The 17,760-nt window shown below is 38.3% G+C and overlaps 1 protein-coding gene across 6 annotated transcripts in view; it reads left to right on the top strand.

Annotated features, from left to right (window-relative positions):
• The first annotated feature begins 1,291 nt into the window (after positions 1-1,291).
• The window catches only part of LOC117978935 (notch homolog 2 N-terminal-like protein R), an 84,808-nt gene continuing 68,339 nt past the window's right edge, over positions 1,292-17,760 (top strand). For 4 of the 6 annotated variants that reach the window (XM_063606128.1, XM_063606131.1, XM_063606130.1 and 1 more), the window contains exon 1: positions 2,804-2,823. The gene's annotated coding sequence lies outside the window, so the exon portion shown is untranslated. Of the gene's footprint in view, positions 1,350-2,802; positions 2,824-17,760 lie in introns of those variants that run through there. The other 2 variants (XM_055102303.2, XM_063606122.1) reach the window with 2 other exon arrangements.

The raw sequence follows: 17,760 nt of genomic DNA, 5'->3' as shown, positions 1-17,760 counted from the left end.
TTTCCGTTCCACAGAACAGAGAGAACAGAAGAGAGGGTACAAGCTGGGGGTGGGTGACGAACAGCACAGGCACGCAGCCCCCAGCCCTAGCCCCAAGGGATTGGAATGGGAAGGAGAAGACATCAGTCCTACACACACAATGAGGCCTGAAAGTTCTCCTTTCCCTCAGAGACGGTGGTGTTTTTTATACTTAATAGGGATGCGGGGCAAGAGAAGGACAAAGGGCTGTTCCTGAACAGTAACACCAAGCATTCTGCGCTCCACAGCCCCAAACCTGAAAGTATTCTTGGAGCTATGGGATTTTCACACACTTGCTATTTATGAGCCAGGAATAACGACAGGCTCTAAAGTAACTGCACTGGCTAAGACTAGGCATGAAATTCCCTCATAAGCACATTTTCCTTTTACCTCAAAACACCGCTCTCAGACCAGAAACGTCCACACCCGCCCTCCGATGGCCTGTCGCCCTGGCTAGGTTTTAGGGTCAATGGGATCCTCCTTCCACTGGACCTGGGAGAAGACGCTCAACAGCCCCCTCCTTCCCCTCCTTCCTCTCCTTCCCCGCTCCCTGCGCCGCTCCAGAGCGCCACAACCATTTTCCCCGCCAGGAGCACACCGTGTCCACGCGCCACAGCGATCTCACTGATTGGTCGGGCTCCTGGTAAACAAGGACCGGGCAGCCAATGGGAGGGATGTGCACGAGGGCAGCACGAGCCTCCGGGCCAGCGCTCGCGTGGCTCTTCTGGCCCGGGCTACTATATAGAGACGTTTCCGCCTCCTGCTTGAAACTAACCCCTCTTTTTCTCCAAAGGAGTGCTTGTGGAGATCGGATCTTTTCTCCAGCAATTGGGGGAAAGAAGGCTTTTTCTCTGAATTCGCTTAGTGTAACCAGCGGCGTATATTTTTTAGGCGCCTTTTCGAAAACCTAGTAGTTAATATTCATTTGTTTAAATCTTATTTTATTTTTAAGCTCAAACTGCTTAAGAATACCTTAATTCCTTAGAGTGAAATAATTTTTTGCAAAGGAGTTTCCTCGATTTGGAGCTTTTTTTTTTCTTCCACCGTCATTTCTAACTCTTAAAACCAACTCAGTTCCATCATGGTGATGTTCAAGAAGATCAAGTCTTTTGAGGTGGTCTTTAACGACCCTGAAAAGGTGTACGGCAGTGGCGAGAAGGTGGCTGGCCGGGTGATAGTGGAGGTGTGTGAAGTTACTCGTGTCAAAGCCGTTAGGATCCTGGCTTGCGGAGTGGCTAAAGTGCTTTGGATGCAGGGATCCCAGCAGTGCAAACAGACTTCGAAGTACCTGCGCTATGAAGACACGCTTCTTCTGGAAGACCAGCCAACAGGTAAGCGGCCCAATTCATTGTTGGAGGGTGAAAGCTGATTAGAGAAGAGAATTGAATACACAAAACCTGTACGAAATGTTTTAAGTTGCTCAGTTTGAGTGGTTTGAATTACGTGTTGTTGCTTCCTTTTTTCTGTTTTAATTTGCAGACATTCTCCGCCCCCCCCCACAAAAAAAAAAGGGTGATTTGTACAATTTTGTATGGTGCTGTGGTCCTAAAGGGGATCCTGAGGGGCGTTGCCTCGGGTAGTTAAAGTCTTATGTGTGCATAAGTTGCTTATTCTTTGTCTACTTCTTGTTTGAGATGTTAGTAGAGAACTGTCCTGGGTGAATCTTTCAGTATTGCAGGGCTTGGCAACTTGCTGCCCGACAAAATACATCAGAATTTCTCTTTAAGAACAATATGGGATGGATTAAAAAATATATATATGGGATGAAATTGGGGGTACTTCAATACCTTGCATGCCACCCAAGCATTCCTTATCACACAGATGAGTGTTAGTCAAGTTGACTCAAAGGATAGGATTTAGATATTTTGATTTTTAGACAGGTGTTCTTTAGATGCTAAACTAATGCAGTAGAAGAGATTTAGAAGCCTGTTTCTTGGTACAAATCTTAAATCTTCTTAGAGTCTACAGTGAAGGCTTCTTGAATCCTCTTAATTTATTATTGTGTTTTGCTAAGGTACCAATTACAGCACACCCTTCTAAACTTTTGAGTGTTCCTGTGTTCGGCTTGTGGCCAATTGTTAATTTAAACATCACGGAGTTTCTAAGGCAAGGAGATGTTAGCAGTATGTCTGATTGTCTAAACAGCTATCCAGGACCATCCTCTTGCTCCTTGTTTTCTTTTGCTTTGCAATGGGAAGTGACTCCCTGATTTTGCTGCCTGCTAGATAATTTCTCAGCTGAATTCTTCTCTTGCTTAAACAAAATCGGAGTAATTTTCTTTCAGATGGTGATGAAATGTAACCTAAAACTATTTTTCCTTTCACTTTCTTATTATTCCTTTTTTTTTTTTTGGTGTGGTGGAGAGGAGGAGGAGAGTGATTCCTAGTCTCTCTTATTTTTCTGAATGTTTAGATTTAAAAAATATTTACCCATAACTTCTTGGGATCTCTCTGCTCCATTCCCACCCTACTGCCTCTCCTGTAGGCTTCTATGACATAGAGGAGCAACTTTTGGTTCACCTGGATTGTAGTTGCTGACTTCAGGACCTTTAGAGAATGTTTAAATTCAGTGGGATATGCTTGGATGGTTCAGAGCAGCCTTACAATACATTTTAAAAATATCACACCCACAGAAATTCTATTTTGCCCACAAAATTTGCATTGATCTAGTTCCCACTCTGTGTTGCCATTCCTAGTGATCCTCCTCCCTACCTCTCCCATTATGGTAGAAAAAAACTCTGTGTCCTGGCTACATCAAAATCTGTTGGGGTGGATCTTGGACTCAGCACCCAGGGATTCTGATAAGGTAAGTTTGAGAATCCATATTTTTTCAAGGTTTACAGGTGATTCTGACAAGTAACTTGGTTGCAACCCACTGATTAAGTACTTTTTTTTACCTTCAGGTGTGTGTATGAGGTCTTTCTAAATTTAAGAAATTTCCATAACAAATGTAACCTTAGTCATTCCAGTGTTTAACGCTTCTGACTCAAGGAATTTTAAAATTGCTAACGTAAGAGATATAGAATATAATGTCATTTCTTCTGTTTATCTGGGTGCAATATGTCTGCATTGACCCTTTAGAAGGGCTTCATATATTTAGATGATATAATAAATTATCCACCTCTCCTTTTCCCTTTTCTTCTGTTTTTTCTTCTGTTTTCTTCTCTTTTTCCTTAAATGTCATTCATACATGTTGTTTTTTGACCCTTTATCTATATACGTCTGCAATGATTTTAGAGTAAAAAACTGCAAGGCGTGATTTGAATAAGGATATAAGAAATTTTACATCATTTTCTTTATATTGTGTTCACAGTCCATAGTTACATGCTTCCTTTCTTGATGTCTCAGTTCGAATGCCTAAATTTGAACTATTAATTTTCCTTCCACCCTTTCCTGATTTTCCTGTTTTTGTTTCCCCCCCTTTCTCTGCAAATGACTTGAAACCAAAAGGTCTTCTTTTCTTTCTTTGTCAGCCTACCATATGTGTAGTATTTTGGACAGATCACTGAACTAGGAGCCAGAAGACCAGAATTCTTCTCCAGGTCTGTTATTAATTGGTTTGGTGACCTTGTAGGAGAGCCACTGTTTTGGTCCTCCATTTTCTGATGTTCATTGTTCATGGTCACAGAGCCAATTAGAGTTGAGACTAGAATTCCTTTCTTCTGGTGTCCAGTGCCTCATTCACTGTCCACATTGCTTCCATCTCGTGTACAAATGCGCTTATGTGCACAAAAACTCTTATAACATCCTCAAGTGCTTATTGTTAATGCGTACATGAGGAAGGAATCGTGTATTTTCATTTATGTGTTTATTCTAATGCCCATACCCTACCGCTGTACCTGGCATGATGCCTTGGTATCTAATAGGCACACAATAAATACTTGTTCAGTCGAACAATTATTTTTAGCCATTTTCTTATTTTGGACAACTATGGTACTCCTAGACATTTTAAAAATAGTATTTGCAGGAGTCATGCTTACCTTACATTTGGGGAAAAACCAAATTTTTCCCTTCCCCAGATGTTTCATTTAAACTTGTAATTTTGAATTTCTTTGTGTGTGGGGTTTCTTTCTTTCTTTTTCTGATCACTTCTGCAATTTATAAAGGTCACTTTGACTTTGGAATCTCACTTCAAAGGCACTGCCATCCACCCCCTGCCTCTCACTCAAGTTTGCTTCCACTGCTTCCTGTATTACTGTATTACTAGGCCAGCAATTTCTGTTATTTTGTCCAGAATAGCCACACCTTATTGTAATCTCATCATTTTGGGGACTAGTCATTTTTGGAATACTATTTTTAAAATTAGAGTTAACTAAGTTTATATTTATTTTGATAATTTTTTTTGAGATTTTTTTCATTGAGTTGGATATTGCAAACTTGTACTGGATTGAGAGAATATGTACATTTAGTAAAGTATATTTGCTTTTTTTTTTTTGAACCAAGAGAGTCCCCTGAACACCCTACTGACAAAAACTAAAGGTGAAATATGATGAATAAATATTTGAGAGAATCACATGGTGTTGAGTTGTCTCTGCCACATGATTTTGATCCTTGAGGGCCAGGTCTGTGCTACACACATTTCTTCTCTGTACTACAGAACTTGTCTGGCATGTGCCCCAAATTCAGAGTCAACTGAGCAGCAGGTCTTAGTCACAGCATCTATGACTCCTGCTTTCCCACCTTTAGAACATTCTATAGGAGAGGCTGATGGTGAGTTGGAGTGTGTTTCTATGTTCTTTTTTCTTTGAAGAGATAGGATCAGTTGAAAGCTGACACCACCCACAGACTTTTTTTGCTATCTCTTTTAATTAATTAAGGAGTGGCTGAAATTTTCCTCTTTGTTGACTTATGCATTGGCAGGAACTTTAAAATTCATCTAGTCTTTCTGTCCATCCCATGCTGGATCTGATGTTTACAACATTCTAGTCAAGAGGTACCATATTTTCTCTCTTCTTGAACATCTCTTGTGGTAGACAGCTCTCCACAGCAGTTTATTCCATCTTTGGCCAGCTCTAATTCTTAGAAAGATCTTCTTATATTCAGCTGTAATCCGTCTCCTCATGACTTGTCCTCATTGACATCTACTCAGAAATTTGTCTCAGAGTCCTGAGACCTGTGCAGGTGATAGGGACCCAAAGAGATGCTTGTCTGTAGACTTTACGGAGCTGACACCCAGCTCTCCATAAAAGGAGTCAAACCCAGTGAGGAGCATGTCTGGGGTGATTGCTCAGGTAAAGCATCTTAGCCCTACTTGTTTCATACCTCCCTGCACAGGTGGGCACTGGTGGGAGAATAACATTTATCAAGCAGTGTTTCCCTAACCTCTCTTATGATAAGAATAGCTCAGGTGTTCTCATGGAGATTCTGATTCAGTGCATCTGGAATGTCATCTGGGAATTTGTGTGTTCAAGAAATAGCCAGGTGATTCTTACATTAGGAAAGTTTTAGAATCACTGCAGAGTGAATCTGGGAAATCAAAGTGTTTGTTTTTGTTTGTTTGTTTTTTGAGAGTATTAGAGACAGGTTGCTTTGGCTAGATCCTGTGGTCATTTTTCCCCCTTGGAAATGCCTCCTACTTGCTGGCCTCACTTAGTACAGAGAAGAGAGCTACTATGGTATAAGGTTAGTAAAGTTGTTTGTTTTGTCTTAAAAGAAATTTGCGAAATCCAGCATTTTCAGACTTCTGTTTGTGTTGTATGACTTTGTTGTAAGCCTCCTTATTCCTCCATTAGAATGTTACCTGAGATGTTAGAATGCATAGGAGTTCCACAGCCTTTTTGGTGTCCACTAAAGAATTCTGTCCTCAGCCGTTGCAAATGGTGCTTCCTTTGAGGATTTCTGCTTCATTAGCTCATGAACACATATTTGGTGTCGGCAGTTTCCCTCAGATGTGTTAGTGTGGAGAGATATAAAGGTCACTCATTTCTGGTGGTCCTGCTTTTGGGGTTTCTGGGCTGCTGCAGCAAATGAAATAAGGAAAGGAAAATAAAGGAGGAATCTAGGGCTTCTTGAGCAGAACAAAACAATCTGCAAGAAGGGGCACAGGATTGCTCCTCTCATAAAGACACTTGATAATACTGTCCTTGATAGGAAGAAGGAAGTGGCTTCAGATCTGAAAGGATATGCTCATAGGCTTGAGACGGGACAAACTGCATCACTGGTAGTGGTAGGAGGTTTGCCGTAGATCTGTTTTTTCTCCTGTCTTTCTTTTTTGAGGAGAATATTATCTGTATGGCAGAACATACATTGTGGTCTTAAAAAGGAGAGTAAAGCCAAGAAAGGGGGATGATAAAGCCATAGCTTGGAATAAGAAAAGCAAAGGAATTATTGTATTAATTTGTGTATGTAAATACATAGGTTTCCATGTAATTCACTGGTAGGATCACTAGCCCTTGGCACTAACATTTGCTATCTTTGTAGCTCTGCTGTCTTAGTGGTGTATTGGGGGAGCATTGTGGTGTGTTGTCACACTTAATTTGTGTGCTTCCCTTGGCATCATGTGGTAGCAAGTACAGGGTATTCTACTCTTCCAGATGTGTGGGAATCATTGACCAAGTAGAAAATATGGTCCTGCTCCCAAGGAGCTGACATCATCATGGAGACAAGACAGATAAGCACACAATTAGGAATATGAAATACAGTTATTTTTATCATTTATCTATGCTCTCTGAAAGCAGTTTCCTGCAGTCAGGGTGACTCGGAGCTATAGGGTCTTGGGAGTAAACTTCAGGTCTTAATACCACCAGGGAAAGGTGACCTCCAGCTCACCCTTGCTGGGCTTGTCTGCTGTCATGAGCTGTCTGCCATTTTCCTCTTTCTGTGTTGTAATTTAGAAGTATTAGAACTTGGCTTGGGGAAAAGACAAAAACTCCTTTGTCTGGTGAGGGTGTAAATATAAATTTGGCACATGTTGTGGTGTCTATTATGTCTGTTAGTGGGTTTGCGGCAAGAGAGAGTGCTGTGTTCTTAGTCCCGAATGCCAAGCCTGAACTAGGACAAGTTATGGTGGAAATATCTTCCTTGGAAGATGCAGTTCTCAGTGGCAGTGGCTGAAGGAACTTCTCGTCACAGCCAGGCAGTGACTGAAGTGTGGTGTGGACACACCCAGAGTTGCTGCCTCAGGTGGCATTGATTAATCATACTAATATCTCCCTCACCCTTTTGTACTTGTCTTGGCAAAACCCTGTTCTACTAGCTCCCCAATAGTTTGGCCTTTACTAGGTATGATTGAACAAGCTCTTGGGGGTTCACCTTAGTGTCCCTTGCCCCTCTCGCATTTCCAGCCAGCTACGTCGCTCCAGCCATGGTACCCCGGGTCCTCTGGCCAGGCAGTGAGGGGCTGGGTTTTTCTTCCCATTGGACTGAAGCACCTTTCCCTGGAGGCTTGCCTAGGGCAGTTTCTGGTCTCCGAGTCAGTTCCTTCTGCAGGATACTGGCAGCTGGCAGAACTCTGGGTTATTTGAATACATCAGCCAAACATCTTGCCAAGATGGACTCATTGTTGCATAAAGACAGGTTGGATCTATGGGTGTTGCAGAACCTGTTTCTGGGTTAAGAGTAGCTCTCTCACCCTTATTATATATGTTTATTCATATGATGAATGTATGTGTGTATTTTGTGAAGTAAGGAAAACATGATGATAATATTGTGGTTGGAGTTAGATACCTTATCCTAAATATGTTGTCTTTTTAACAAATAGCATTCCTTTAAAATACAGTTGTGCTTGATGAATAAGGTGTTGTACAAGAAGCTGTGGTTACATTCTAAAATAAACTGCCTTGTTCTGAGGCAGGCACGTTTTAAAATTGTTGTTTGCTTCTTTTTCATCTCTTTTTATTTTCATCTTTTTTTTGTGAGAAGATTCTGGAAGTTTTTAAGCCTCAAATATTTTCAATAATCTATTTTAACTGGTACCTAGCAGGGAGAGGTTGTTCTATTGGTATACCTAACCAACATTCAAATAAGAATAATTGAATACTGTTTACTCACTAATCTATTCTGTTGAGTTTCTAAGTATGAATAATCACAAAACTAGATAGTGCTGATATATTAACTTCTCTAAATGGTAAATGTGGTAAGTAGCAAAGACGTTTTTGTTTAATTCTCTCCTTACACATGCTTTGGTTCAGACGCTGTCAAGACACATTGAAGTTTGAGGACATGTGTATTTCGATTATTTTATTATATTTTTATTTGCTGTGAATATGGGTTTATTTATTTGCTAGATCTTCTTTAGTTAGAAACATTAAGGGCATTTACTTTATTACAACATTTAAAGTGCATTCTAATCTTCATGAGGAATTTTAGGTAAAAGACCGTATCCTGAGATTCATGCAAGTCTTTGGCATTATGTTACTATTTAAAGTAAGTAATATGTAGTGGCTTCTCTGACATATTCTTTCTAAGAGAGTTAAGGAAAATAGTTGTAACTAAAAACAAACATTGAAACAGTTTAAGGTAGGTTTACGTAGCAACAGAATTATTCGTTATGTTTACAGATAATTAACTCATATTTATACTTTGCTGATTTTCTCTGGCACCTTTACAAGATTTTTTTATTTTTGTAATATAAAAAGTAATTATGTTTAAAAAAGTAGTTAAGGATGTTTGAAGAATCTAGAAAAGCATAAATAAAATGTCCACAATCATGCTGCCATTAATTTTTTGGTATACGTCTTTGGTTTTTTTACCCTTAGATTTAGAAAAGCTGTTGATTTATTTTTATATATATATATTTTTTAGTTTATGAACAGATCTACATATATATATATGCACACACACATAATATACTATTGTCAACACTAGGTTTTATTTTTAAAAATCTTTACCATTTGATAAGTGGTAAATATTACTTAATCTTAATATGCCTCTCTCATTACAGTGATATTGAATGTTTTTTCATATCATCAGTGGCGTTTGTATTGCCTTTTTTTCTACTTATTTTGGTAAATTGTGTCTTTTACTCATTTAATTATTTTCTTACTGGTTTGAAAAAGCTCTTTAAATATTAAGGGTGTTAGTCTTTTGTCTTAAATATGTCACAATATGTATGGAAATAATTAGCAGTATATAACATAACATCAAATTGCTACCAATGTTGATATAAAAATTGTTCATTTCATAGGTTAATTTTTTTTAATCCTTTGGTTTCTAATGATATTGGTTAATTCATTTGTTAACTGCTATTTTCTGTAGCTACTTGAAAGTTCTTATCTGACTGTATCGTAAATCAGCATGCTTTCAGCTGTATATGTCTAGGAAATTGACATTTACTTTAATACTTAATTTAAAAATATGTTGGAGAAAAGCAGTGTATTCTGGAGTCAAATACATGATTTTGGATGGGTGACGTAATCGGCTACTGTCCTCCTTTTCTAGATAGCCAAGATTTTTGAAGCATTTAACATCCCTGAAAGGCAGGACTAATGCTATGTCTACCATGCACTGCTAATTCTGACACTTTGACCTAATGGATAAATGCCAGTACAGTGGGTCTAGCCAGTTAGCTTGGTCAGAGAAGAAGATGACTAAGATTCTCTCCCCCTTTCCTCACCAAATTGATTAGTTGTAGGACAGAACTGACTGAAGCACCCTGTTGTTTTGGCAACCCATGGACACCACCTGTTTCTTCCATTCCTCCGTCCAGCCTCCCACTGCCCTAGTGCAGTGCTGTGTGCACAGTGGGTAGGAGATCAATGTTGTTGCTAAAGAATGTAGCAATAAAGAAGAGTAGATTGCTTTTTTCCCAAGCTTTTGTGTTTTTAAGGCACCCCGCTGGTTTTGACATTCGTTGCTCCAGCTGAACTGCTCTATGCTGAAGCCCTGCAGGTCTCAAGTGTTTGGTTCAGAGTAATTTCAGGCCATATGAATGCTTTCTTAAGTATCATTGGAATTTACTGGGCTGGCTGTCTGCCAGCTATTACCATATTTAGCATGAAGAGACCTGGGGAATGAGGACATTTCTGATCAACCAAGGAAGGAAACCTATTTGAAGGATTACAATATTTTCTTTTTTTTTTTTTTAATGGTGTAGTTCAGAAAACGCCAGTTAGACTGAGACTCAAATTTATGTCCACTGGTCTTTGTTTCTGTGCCCCATCCCAAAATTAATTTATGAATAGGAAAAGAGGTTTGATAGTGAAGTTCTTTCTCACTCTGAAGTCTAATACTGTTTCTGGGAGGAAGTAAGAGAATTGTTATGCCCACACTGTGCACTGAGAGGCTTAACCAGCAGGTGAAGCTGTTGATTAAAAACATAGGTTGATGAGTATTCTCATTTTTCTCCTTTGAAGCTTTCAGAAATTTTCTGCTTTGTCCTGGTCTAAATTTATTTTGGCCCAGCCCTTGTCTCCACCCTACCTTTCAAACCAGTAGCCTTCCCTCTATGGCTCAACATTTCTCTGCCTCAGTTTTTTCCATTTTAAAGATGAAGATATTGTTTGGAAGGACCAGTAAATACAATTAATATAAAAATTACTTCTGTAGAATCAAACAACCTCCAACATTTCTGTTGGAAATTTATAGTTTATAGAGTATTCTTACACAATGATCTCCTTTAATCCTCACAAACTTGGTGGAAATGGAGCCTCACAGGGGTTAGGTGACTTGTATACATTGTTTACCCCTACATAATAAGTGACAGAGCTGGTACTTAAACTTGTGGCTTGATTTTTCTTTTTTTTTGAGTCGGAGTTTTGCTCTTGTTGCCCAGGCTGGAGTGCAATGGCACAATCTCGGCTCACCGCAACCTCCACCTCCCGGGTTCAAGTGATTCTCCTGCCTCAGCCTCCCGAGTAGCTGGAATTACAGGCATGCACCACAACGCCTGGCTAATTTTTTGTAGTTTTAGTAGAGACGGGGTTTCTTTATGTTGGGCAGGCTGGTCTCGTACTCCTGACCTCAGGTGATCCGCCCGCCTCAGCCTCCCAAAGTGCTGGGATTACAGGCGTGAGCCACCGTGCCTGGTCCTTGCAGCTTGATTTTTTAAACATCAGATTTTTTTTTCTTTTTTGATTTTTATTATTATGTGTCTGTCATTCTGCTAGGGGCTTTGCAAATATTGCTTTATTTAATTCATATGGCTATCCTTTGGAGTAGACAATATTTTTCTACATTATAGGTAAGGAATTTGGAACTTAGGTTCACAGCTTTGGATGTTGGCCTATGGTTAGTGAGGGGTGTAGCCAGGATTCAAACCCCTGTCTGGCTTTAGGGCCGCTGCAATAAATCATGGTGTTTTATGTACATTCGTACACTTAACACTTTGCAACAACCCTAAGAGATGGGTAGGTATTTGGGGAAACTGGGGCTTCTAACTTGCACAGGATAATGCAATTAGTAAGTGGCTTAGTCGAGATTCAGAGCTAGATCTGTCTCCATAACCCTCACTCATTCCAGGATACTGCAGATGCCTATTTTTATGATATGTATAAGTAAAAATTAATTTAAAAAACTACCTTCTTTGAAGGGTCAGCCAGTTAGAACTCTTTTGTATCTTCTGAATAAGTAAGAAGTGGATGGACATTAGCTGACCGATACATTGATGGCTTTTAACCTTCTATCAGTTGATTTCCATTACCAGGACAAGCAAATATAATTTGGAGGGAAAAGAGGGGAGTTTCCATTAAGGATGAATCTTTAAGCCGAAAAGGGCCACAGTGATGAACTCTTCAGAGGACTGCTCTCAGGAGCAATGGCCCTTCTCTGGGCTCTGCTTGGGGCATTCCTGTTTGTATTTATGGAGACATCTTTTTGAAAGGCAGATGCCAGCTTTAGTGGGGAGAAGGTTGGAAAACATACAAGCCTTGCTCTAAATTTACTAGCCCCCTGTCTTTGGGCTAGTTTCTGAAGCATGGTGTGCCTCAATTTTATTATTTTAAAAATAAAGATAGTAGCAGTATATTTTGGAGTTGTTGTGAAGATAATATCAGTTAATAAATGTTAGATTCATTGGACAGTACCAGGCACATAGTTAAAGTGCAGCAAATAGTAGTTATTGTTGGTATTGGTGTTATTTTATGTTGCAGTACAGACTGGCTTCTTGGTGCATTCACTTTTCTTTAATCAAAAGTGGATGAGTGATTGGGAACCTTCATGAGGAAATAGGAACATCATCTTTGCAGCCTGTGGATTGTTCACTGGTTTCCTGTGATCTAATAATTATTTAAGGGTTTCATATTTGAGTCTCTTCCCTTAATGAGGTACACTTTCAGTTTGGGGAGATTTTATCTATAGGCATACCTTATTTTATTGTGTGTTCCCTTTTATTATGCTTCACAGATTTTGTTTTATTTTTTACAAATTGAAAGTTTGTGGCAACCCTATGTCGAGCAAATGTATCAGCACCATTTTTTCCAATAGCATATACTCACTATATGTCCCTGTGTCAGTATTTTTTAGCAATAAAGTATTTTTAAACTCAGGTATATGCATTATGCTTTAGACATAATGCTGTTGCATGCTTAATGGACTAGAGTATACTGTAAACATAACTTTTGTATGCACTGGGGAACCAAAAAATTTCTGACTTGCTTCATTGTACTGTTTGCTTTATTGAGGTGATCTGGAGCTGAAGCCACAATATCACAAAGGTATGCTTGTATTATGCAAATTGCATTGATAGGTGTTAAATCATTTTCCCATTTTTTATTAACCACACATTTGTGATTGGATGTTATGTTTAGTAAAGATATTGTGATTTTCTGAGGTACAGCTTTGAGAACAGTATCAGGTCTAACACTCTTGTTTCCAAATTTCCTATGATATGACAAACATAATCACATGCCATCCAGTGTCACCATGCAGAGTACTAATGTGAAGCCAAAATACTTGGTGTTTTAATTAGCCTTAAAGCAGTTAATGAACTATCTCTGTTAGACATTTTGAAATAATAAAAAATATCCCATTGTCTTTTGTTACAACCTCAGGGGCTCCTGGAGATTTTGGGATCTTGTGTGGGGAACCACCCATCTAATCCATCCTTGTTTTAAAGAGAGAAAACCAAAGAAGCAAAGTGACTGGCCCAAGTACCTAGAGCTGGGTCAGGGTTGGGGCCAGAATCCAATCTCTTGACTTTTAGTCAAGTGATTTTTCCACTATGCTCAGTACTCAAATTATGTATCGATATGTCGGCCCTTGTTTTTTTGAGGTCTGAAAAGGGTTAGTGCCAGTCAACAACAGTAGAGGAGTAGAAAGGGTGTTGGGATGGGAGAGGTGTGGCTATATTTAAAATTTCAATGACAGCAGTGAAAATAATTTGCCTGTGAACCTCTGCCTGTCCCTTTGGACTTCTTTGTAGTAGTTGAGACAACCCGGCAGGTCTGGTGTCATTAGTGATTCAGAATTGGATTAGCCTGGACGGGTGGAGTTACTTTCTCAGAAAAGGGCTTTATATTTTAACATTTGTTTCCCTTGACAGTTTGCTTCTTCTCAAGTTTTGGCAGCCTTGAACAAGTGGTTGTCAGGTTTTTATTTTGTTTTGTTTTAAGAAAAAATTCCAAATTTTATTTTGCCGATTTAGTAAGTTATCCTCTACCTGCCACTCCCTTCTGCTCCCTCTGTAATTATTTCTAAGACTTTATTTTTCCATTGTGGGAACATTATGGAAGGTTTTCTTTTACAGTCTGAGATATTTATAATTATGTGTAAGCACACAGTTTATAGAATATGTAAATGGTCCATATGTTAACTTAAATACCCTTAAAATATTTTCCAATAATTTAAATCTTTCCATAAAAGTAGCTGAAGCTGCTTATAATAAAAGAGAAGTATACATGAAGGATAGCAGAATTTGGATGTAGTTAATATAGATAAATATGAATGTCACTTTGGAGGAACTGGAAGTATTTGCATGAATACTGATCAAGTCATGCCTCCTTGTTAATAGAGTGAACAAAACAGATGAATGTTCCTGTTTTCATGAAGTTTATGTGACTATCAGTAGCTTCCATATTCTGAGGGTTTATTATGTGACAGATGCTTGGGGACAAAATACTTTACTTGTTTCCTTTAGTCCTTAAAATAGATGTTAGGATTCTTGTTTACAGAAAAGTTAAGGAATGTTCATCCAGATCACCTAGCCAGTCAGTGGTAAAGAACAGTCACTGGAACCCCTCTTTCCTGATCCAAAGCCAACATACTTAACCATAATAAATAATGCCATTGTCTGGTGGAATCCTGTAGTCCCTTAGATAGTGTAATTTTGTGTTTAATGTAAACATTTTATGCACTAAACTGACTTACATTTTACTTTTTAAAACAGTATTTTAATTCTGAATGAACATTTGCATAATAGGAGAATGATCTAAATTGCAAACTTCCATTTTGAAGAGTTGTAGTTCTTTTAAATCTTTTTGTAACTGGGAAGAAGAATGGAATTATGTTTGTTGTAATCCAAGGAAAGTTGGTTAGCATTCTTTCCTGTTACTTTTTGATCCCAAAAGAGATTCTTTAGTAGATTAAGACCAGGAATGAATGTGTGGATTTTTTTAAATAAAAAATTGAGAGAGATTGTAACTAGCAATTCAGAGCCAGATTTATGTTCAGAAATGTTTGATGCCAGCCGTTTTAGCTACAAATAGCTTTTTCTTGACTGTACAGTTGTGTTCTTATGGTACCATTCTGAAAGTGATGTAAGAGACCATGTAAAATGATTGGAATGCCTCAGCATCTGAACAATGCACATAGCCAATTATTAAAATTACCCAGTACTAACCTGTCTTGGCTTAGGAACTATGGAATTAACTGTGGGTAGCATTTCTACACATATCATTACAGAACAAGCATAAAGACAAGCTTTTTTTTTCCTTTTCTGTGGATTTGTTTTTTCTTATTACCATATCTTTTGTTACTGAAAACTGGTGGTCATCTGTACTAATAGATAAGAGAAGTGTGTTTGACACCAATACCTAATCTTAGATATCCCTGCTATTTTAAAACACAGTCCTTCACCTGCATGCTCAGACATGTGGGTTCTTTCAAACATACTGGACTTCCTCCTTAGGTTTTAGTTGTGTTAGTCAATAGTTGAATGTTGAAGGAGAGGATGCCAAGGGATATTAAAGAAGGTAAAAGAGATAAGTGACAGCAAACATTATTTATTTTTAATTATCTCTCAGAATGACTTTTAGATACCCTTCCCTACTACCTTTTGGTTTTTGCTTTAGCATAGCTGGTGAGTTTTGGAATCAGAGAGACTGGGCTCTGATTTGTACTAGCTAAGAATATTAGACAAGCCACTTAACTTCTTTAAGTCTCAGTACCCGTATTTATATAATGGGAATAATAGTAATATCTAACTTGCAGGATTGTTTGTAAAGATTGAAAGCAACATATTTAATTGTGCTTGCGTGGTTCTGGGCACAGAATAGGCACCCGAGTGTAGGGGCCCCTGAACTTTAAAGTTCATTACTTTCATGGTAATTCCTCCTTTGGAATATATAGTCTGGGAACATTTGTCTCTAGACCTTGTTTCAGTTTCTTTTAATGACTCCCTTTAGGCTCTGCTTCATGGCCAACGCAAGATTATGGATCACCTAAAGAGTAGACTAAAAGTACTATTGTCTAGTAACTTCAAGTTTGTAGGTTAACTCACTGTGAATCAAAAGCTTTTAAAAATCTTTTGCGTGGTCATAGTTTGTAGTGTCTTGTACCTCTCATCTCAGAAGCAATTGATTCATAGAAAAAATTATTTAGGATTTCAGATTAAAGATGAAGAACTCTTTCAATAAGAAGGAACTGATTTGGTTGGATTATTTGTTTCTTTCACCCCTGAGTTTTCATGGAAATCAGGTTTAAAATGTTAGAAGCAGTTGGTTTTCAGCATTGGGAAAGCTTATCTGATCAGGCATGCGAAGTGGCCTATGTCGGATTTCTGAGCTAGGAAAGGCTAGGGGAGGTTGAGGAGATTATTGTACTTGTAATTCCTGAGCATGGTTGAGACACAAGGAGAGGATTGTGGAAATTGTTTTTAAAAAATTGTTGAAGTTAATGCATTCTTGGGTGGATTTGCAAAATAGAACAAAACAAAAAGTTGTTGAAGTTAGTTACACTGGTCTAACAACGTATACTTACCACCCCCATTTGGGCTGGAGGAATGGATCTAATAATAATATAGGTGTTTGTGATCTAATTTGAATCATGTAATCATTTATCATTTCTGGGTTAGATGGTAAGGATTTTCTGTTTCACAGATTTTTAGACTGGGAATTGTGCTATTATAAAATAATATTTTACATTAAATAATGCTTTCTAGGTTGTAATCACCTTAATAGACATGATTTATTTGGGCCACAAATGAACTCTGGTAAGAATGGAGGGCTGGTCACATTATTTTAGTTTTACAGATGAAAATAATCAGTCTCAAATAGCTTAAGGGAATTCCTTTAGACCATATGGTTAGTATATGGAAAAGCCAGAGCTAGAACCCAGGTTCTGATTTCCAGAGCAGTTCTTATTTCATGATACCGCATAATTTTATAATGTCCCTAAATCCGAATTTCATTTCTCATGATGTGAAAGGATTCTCTTTATTTCTGTTTGGTTAGCTGCATCAGAGCATGACAGAAATGGAGCAGAATTTGAGTATTCTTTCCCCAGATGGGTCAGTTAGCTTTTCTTAAAGCTATTCTGTGCTTACATTGTTAATCAGTTGTCCCTGGTTCCTAGACAGGATGTTGATCCATGTGAAATAGGCAGGAATATGTGTCTGACTCAGCTTAACTCATCACAACTTTCATATGTCCTGCTAGTGGGTCTATAATGTCACCCTCGTTTACAGGCGTTTTTAATTTTCTGATGTCTATTTCTTAGTATTTTTCCTCAGCCATTTTTAATGTCTCAAGCCATAGTTCTTCCTGAGTGGCCTGAAGTGATTTTGCTGCTCTTTAAAGCTTCCTTAAGGTTTTTCAAGAGTGTACAATATAGGCTGCTTCTAAGTGTATTTTTATTTCCTAGCTCTTAGCATTTCTCACCTTATCATTATAACTTTAAATTGAAACAGAATACAAATTGTGTACACAGATGGGTGTGTCACTATTGCACTGTCACTTATGTAAGTGCAGTTTAGCATTTCTTCTTTCCTTTTAATCAAAATGAGGAAATAGAAAATGTTTTGTTATGGTAGTTTTACACATACACCCACAAGGAAATGTGTATCTAGAGTCTGTGGGAACTGTGACTGATACATTTCAGGGAATAAAATGTATGATGGCTAAAATTTTAACTCTGCCAAATGTTCACGGGGAAAGAAAAATTAACAAACTCACATTTTACACTTTATTTTAGCCTAGTCTCTGCCTTGTTTACATCTATATGATAATGAAGCTATACTTGTCTTTCCACAACAGTGTATTTTATAAGTTGTACCTTTTGTTTAAGGGAGCCTTCTTAACAAACTTTCTTTCAGTTGTCCAGTGTACAGAAGCTTACTGGAAGGAGTGGCCAACTAGTTAAAGGTTTGACACCTCAATATCAACAAAATGCCAAGTGGATCATTTTGACTCTCACAGCAATCCAACTGGACATTTGACCATGCCCCGTGGTCAGTGGAGAGCTTCTTCTCTGAAGGCCACTTTTATCTAGCACATCAAGGCTATACACCTCTTTCACTAAGAAGAATTTGGCACTTTTATGTTGTGAGAGCTGAGATTCACCATTGTCCACCATCCTGAGAAGAGCTTTGATAGCAGGGCTACTCCTGAGGTACATAGATTATCCAAAATACATACAATTTTTTCATAGAAAA

This window comes from Pan paniscus, chromosome 1, assembly GCF_029289425.2.
Source record: "Pan paniscus chromosome 1, NHGRI_mPanPan1-v2.0_pri, whole genome shotgun sequence".
Classification (NCBI taxonomy): domain Eukaryota; kingdom Metazoa; phylum Chordata; class Mammalia; order Primates; family Hominidae; genus Pan; species Pan paniscus.
This window is presented reverse-complemented; position numbering and strand designations above follow the sequence as displayed.